Source organism: Anneissia japonica, unplaced genomic scaffold, assembly GCF_011630105.1.
Source record: "Anneissia japonica isolate Jap-2015-1 unplaced genomic scaffold, ASM1163010v1 scaffold1455_len155807_cov116, whole genome shotgun sequence".
Lineage (NCBI taxonomy): Eukaryota > Metazoa > Echinodermata > Crinoidea > Comatulida > Comatulidae > Anneissia > Anneissia japonica.
The window spans coordinates 121,607-127,607 of NW_022732745.1; the positions used below are offsets into that span (position 1 = coordinate 121,607).

Here is a 6,001-nt window from a genome sequence, read left to right on the forward strand (position 1 = left end):
AAATACTGTAACGGACATTTGTTAATTTGGGATCACAGAAAAGTGGTTTTTAATTGGAGGTGGTCTTTAATTAGAGGGAGACTTGTATAAGAATATTTCCACTTAAAGACCATTGTTGGGATCAGGGTTGCCACTGTCTTCAGCAGTTTTGGTCTCCAATAATATAGATAATAATAAAGATACTGTAACAGACATTTGCTAATTAGGGACCACAGAATTAGAGTTGAACTTTAAATAGAGGGAGCCCTGTATAAGAACCTGGTTAAGGAGACTATAGTACTGGATAACATCAAGATCATCCTAGCAACAGACACCAACACCTTTCATAATCACCACCACTACCAATAGGCCAAACAAGAATTCCTGTGCTGGGGCCACATTTTGGGTAAATCCAAAAAAAGGGTAGGTTGGTAGGAAAAAGTTTTTTTTTTACCAATAGAATAGTGTGTTTACTTCTTATTATTAAGCAGCTAACTTCAATTTGAAGGCTCTGCCCCTCCAGCTCACTGAGTTTTGTATCTGTGTATCAGGTGTGTGGTATTCTTTTTTAAAAATCTAAATAAATACAAATGAAAGAACCGAAAAATAAAATAATGTAATCAACACCACCATAACCACCACCATCATCATCACTATTATCAGCAACAGTACAAACAAAACCCCAAATCACATACATCCAATACAGTGTATCTAAATAGATACAATTTGTTATATTACTGTTATATGTCTTGCATTTTACTCAACAATATACAACTGTGCATATATAAATCCCATGTTTTTAATAAAAAAGACAGTGATAATGGGCCTTTCCAGGGCGTCAATCAAACTGACCAATAAGAAAGGTCCACGGAATTTTGGTGCTCTGGATTTTGTACACATCTTGATGGTATTGGCTACCTATAAATCTTGATGTGTCGTACAGCAGTTGTAAGACCATCGGCCGATGAATCCAACTCCACTCTTTGTGGATGGCTAGAAGAAGCGATGCCGTCGCCTGCTGATTGTCGTTGGCAGTTTGAACGGATTGTCATTAAAAACAATCCCTTGCGTGCACGTCGTGGCGTTGAGTTCTCCGTAGAATCGCATAAACTGACGATTGTTGGGGGAAGTGAATAACAAGCTCTAAACATGGGTTATAAAGCAAGCATTGCCCTGTCTATATCATTGTACCCTACATCAGTCAGTCATCAAGTGGGTAAAACCACAGCATGGAATGGCAGTAAACTAAGGGAGTATACATCAACAAATGGGGTGTGAAGCCACAGCACAGAATGGCACTATCTTTCGGAGGATTTAATTGCTTTTTCCTTTCCTTGTTTTCTTCTGGAATCAAAGCGGGCGTTTCACTATGGAATTGCATGTCAAAGAAATCAAGAGAATTGTGCTGCTGAGGCGTCATTGCTTGCTTTCGTCTCGGAGAGCTTGATCCACATATTTCAGTTACCATCCACCGTGTTTAAAAGAACTTGTGCTTCAGGAAATATGTCGGCAAGAATCCTACAAACATTTGCAAAAAACAAATAAAAATTTCATCAAACACATCTTTTGTACTCTGTATGAAAATAGATGGTTTTGCAGATAGTTTTCAAAAGAACTGCAGTTGTGTATTATATGCCTTATTTTATAATAATAATAATAAATAATAATAATAACATAATAAAAATAATAATAGCAATAAGAACAAAAACAACAACAACAACAACAATAATAATAATAATAATAATGATAAAAATTTTAACAGTAATAAGAAACCCCCCCCCTGATGATGATGGTGATAATAATAATAATTAAAGGTGTGTAGTAATAATAATAATGATGATGATGGTGATAATAATAGTAATTAAAGGTGTGTAGTAATAATAATAATGATGGTGATAATAATAGTAATTAAAGGTGTGTAGTAATAATAATAATGATGATGATGGTGATAATAATAATAATTAAAGGTGTGTAGTAATAATAATAATGATGATGATGGTGATAATAATAGTAATTAAAGGTGTGTAGTAATAATAATAATGATGATGATGGTGATAATAATAGTAATTAAAGGTGTGTAGTAATAATAGCCTCATGTACTACACATTATCCCTGGTCACTGGATTAAACACCCTTTGGAATATATATAATAATAACAACTTTATTTAACCACGATAAACATCACCTCAGTAGTGTTTTTCATCAATGCCGTAACAGACATAATAATTAAACTTAATTTTAAACAAAGAATAATATTAATTACAGAAAATACAAGGAAACTTAAAAAACAAATTAGGAAACAAAAATTAAAACATCAAAATACAAATTACGAAAAATTATTGTAATACACAAAAATGTGCTAATCTAAGATAATAGATTGAGTTGCTTATTAAATGTAGGCTACTGATTATAGCCTTTCAAAAACAAAATATAGCTTAATTAAATTTTAGCATGTATCTATAAAAATATTTATTTGTCTTTTAATTAATTAATTTAATTTACATTTCAAGTTAGAAAGAGTAGTTGGAGTATTGAGGTCATCACTTAGTTCATTCCATAATTTGCACCTCTGTAGGAAAGACAATGTTTTTTTTATAATCTGTTCTAGGTTAGGAAGTATTAGTTGGTTTTTAGATCGGGTGTTATAAGAACTTTCTTTAATATTGAATCTACAATATAGGTAAGCTGGTGCCAAATTATTGATAATTTTGAACATAGTGATGGCTTCACTTTGAAACAGACGCTTAACAAGATTATCTATAGCTGTGCAAGTCTTGACTACTAGAATCTCTTCTGTTTTTCGTATAACTTTGGCAGGTGTTTTCCATAGTTTTCACAAACACAAGCTCTCTGGGGGAGTATTCCATAACGTTGCAGCAGCGTTTTAACCTCTCTTTGGTTAAAAGTAAAATTTTCATTTTTTAGCGTTTTAAATTGATTTTTTGGGTAATAGTATCTTTTAATGGATTTTGCCAAAAGAATCAAGTGGTTGGCTCCCACTATCCCTCAAGCGTATAAAACGATCGACGTGATATATTGACTTCAGGTTCGATGGGTCGCGTCTGAGTGCTTGAGGTATAATTTGGGTCGTGGGCTAAGAAGTTTGGCAGAATTGGGGTCTATACACTGTGCACTGTCAATTTTACATGGAAGTTTTAAGGGTGAAATAGGATATGAGCAGGGGATTGTCTCCCAGTAGTACTGGAGCATAATAAAGTCAGGTGCTTATACAATCAACGGAAATTTTAAGGCTGTCTATTGTGCCTGAATTGATCACTAGAATTTGCAGTTCTTAACATCCTTTTCTTTCTTTTGCAAATATGGCACACTGTCACTCCATCTTTATGGTAGCTTTTAAATTACCAGTTTCTTCCATGAATGAGTGGATATGACAGCTGTATAATGTATTTTCTGAGGGGAGGGGGCTAAATTGGGGACTTGAGCTGGTAGATGTGAGCAGGAGAGGTTTGTGAGGGGTTAACTATTAAAACAGAAAAAAAATAAATAAAAAGCAAAAAAAATAAAATAAATAAATAAATAATTAAAAAGTAAAAAATTATTTTTTGTTTAAAAAAAAGTAACATATTAACTAAACAATTATAATAGTAACTACTTATAATAAATATGAAAATATTAACTACATCTCCAGTGGAGGGATGCCAATCGCCTTCTCCAGGTCACCTTGTGTGAAGAACTCGTGGTAGGTTAGTTCCTGTCAGAAAAACTCAAACATGTGACAAATGTTTGTGCAATGTACCCAAATATTGGCATTTCATTCATTTGTCACATAAAATTTGAATGTGGACAAAAAATTCACAATATTTGAAAAAAAAAAATAATTTATTATTAACAGTTTGTTATTCCATCAAGTTACATAGAACATAGAACGATGGATGGCAATAAAAGTAGTAAATCAAAATATTTTTCTACAATTATGTAAACATTAATTTATTATTTACACCAAAACATATTGGTCCAGGCTACAATTCAAAACTTTAGGGGGAGGGGAGGGTCCCAATTGCTTGAAACTTGTGTGAATCTGACTGTAATCAGAACACCCTCCCACAAGCAAGCAAGAATTTCCAGGAAAAAACACATCTCCTGCAAATTCATAATATTTCCATGTTTTCACTGCTTTACCATCAGTTGTCTCATGGAAGTCAGTGCTCATGGGTATCAGTATGTGCAGAAAATAAATTTAAACGTGTTATGAAGGCTCATTAACAGATCGGTGGTGGATTCAAGGAGAGAACCAGCTGCCCCCAACCCCTAACTTTTTCAAAATTTTTTTTTTTTAAATGAGGGGGCGGGGAGCAAAAAAACAATTATATTCAAATTTAAGTGTGAGAGTGCCATTTGCACCCATCGTGAGGTGCCATAATCATAAATTTTCTTACCTCAGCTCTAGCCCCTCCATCTGTGAGATTCCCACCTGGGCTTCTTTTCCACTTCAAATTCCTGAATCTGCCACTGAGGATTTCATGGAATTGACTACTTTCAACTTGGACCCCAGGGCAGGTTCCCTCTTAACTCTGTGATAGGTACGTATAGCAATCTTCTTTGTTGTCTTCCATCCCTTTGTCTGATCTGATGAGTCACAACTTGTCATAAGTTAACACAGCAACAGTTTCCTACATTTTGCATCTTCCTTTTTATATCCCTCTGTAATAAATTAAAAATAAAAATATATACCGGTATATATAAAAAAAAAGTAAAAAAAAAAATTACTGAAGCAAAATTAAGTTTAGTTTAAAAAACATAATTATTTATTTTAAATTTATTTGCTATATATATTTGACATTTTGTAAGCATAAATTTCTATACACCTAAAGCTCTGTCCAGATTATATGCCCATATATAGTGACTATATATGGTCATGATGTGATGTTATCATGCCCATATATAGTCATTACATGCCTATATATGTTCCTGATGTGACTCACCATGACCATATTAGGCACGCAATATACTGAATATAGTGAATTCCAGGATTTTTATCCTGGAAATTTTGACCCACTGTATGTTTTGAAAAAAACATTTTCGGTGTTCGGTATAACTGACAGATTAATTTATAATACAAAAGATGAAAAAACAATCTTGAAAATCTAAATTGAATTTATAATACACTGAAGTGATTTGATGTCAAATTATAAAACATGATAGGCTTGACTGGAATGCATGTAGTTATAGTGGCTGAAGGCCACCCATCCTTGGAGTTTTCCACTCAGTCACCCAGTTTAATTTGGCCCTCCGCTACCCTAATTAACCCAATTTTCCTTTCTTAAAATCCATATTTTATTATTTAGTGTTTACTGCTGTTATCACCCACCAACCCTTAAAATGCCTATAAAATTAGTTTTTGAACACCTAACAGGCGAGACCCCTGAAATATCTTGACTTTCATCCTGGCAAGAGCAAGCGTCATAACCATTAGACCCCTTTGTGGTCTAATGGTTATGATGCTCACCTTTAGCGAGAGGTCACAGGTTCAAATCCCATCAGAGGCATTTTATACACAATTTCATTATTTATTTATAGGATATAGATTTGTTGAGAGCTATGCTACACGATGTATTATCATGTCCGAATTTGAAACTAATACCTGTCTCTTATACACATCTAGATGTTTATAAGAGACAGCCACCTCACCTTCGTGATATATTAGTACGATCTAAATTCAAGAGGCAAATTAACTCTTGCGACAACCATAATTTGGGTAGTCATCTTTGTGGTTCACCATGCAAAACATGCTCCTTGCTTGATTCTACACAATCATTCAAGAGCAACCAAACTAACCACATATTTCGGATAAGGCAATCAATTAATTGCCTCACCAAAAATGTCATTTATCTCATATATTGTAATATTTGTGACAAACAATATTTCGGAGAAACAAAAAACACTCTCCGTATGAGAATGACACAACACAGATCAGCTATCAGAACATCTAAGCTTGATCAACCAGTAGCCGAACATTTCAATTTAGCTGGTCATTCAATTTCAAATTTCAAAGTGATTGAAA

General features: G+C 33.6%; 1 long non-coding RNA gene across 1 annotated transcript in view; it reads right to left on the minus strand.

The window, feature by feature from the left end:
* Positions 1-543: 543 nt before the first annotated feature.
* The window catches only part of LOC117115776, a 16,372-nt gene continuing 10,914 nt past the window's right edge, over positions 544-6,001 (minus strand). The window contains exons 3-4 of the long non-coding RNA XR_004446609.1: positions 4,377-4,641; positions 544-1,497 (exon numbers count right to left, since the gene is read on the minus strand). This is a non-coding gene — a long non-coding RNA (uncharacterized LOC117115776). The remainder of the gene's footprint in view (positions 1,498-4,376; positions 4,642-6,001) is intronic.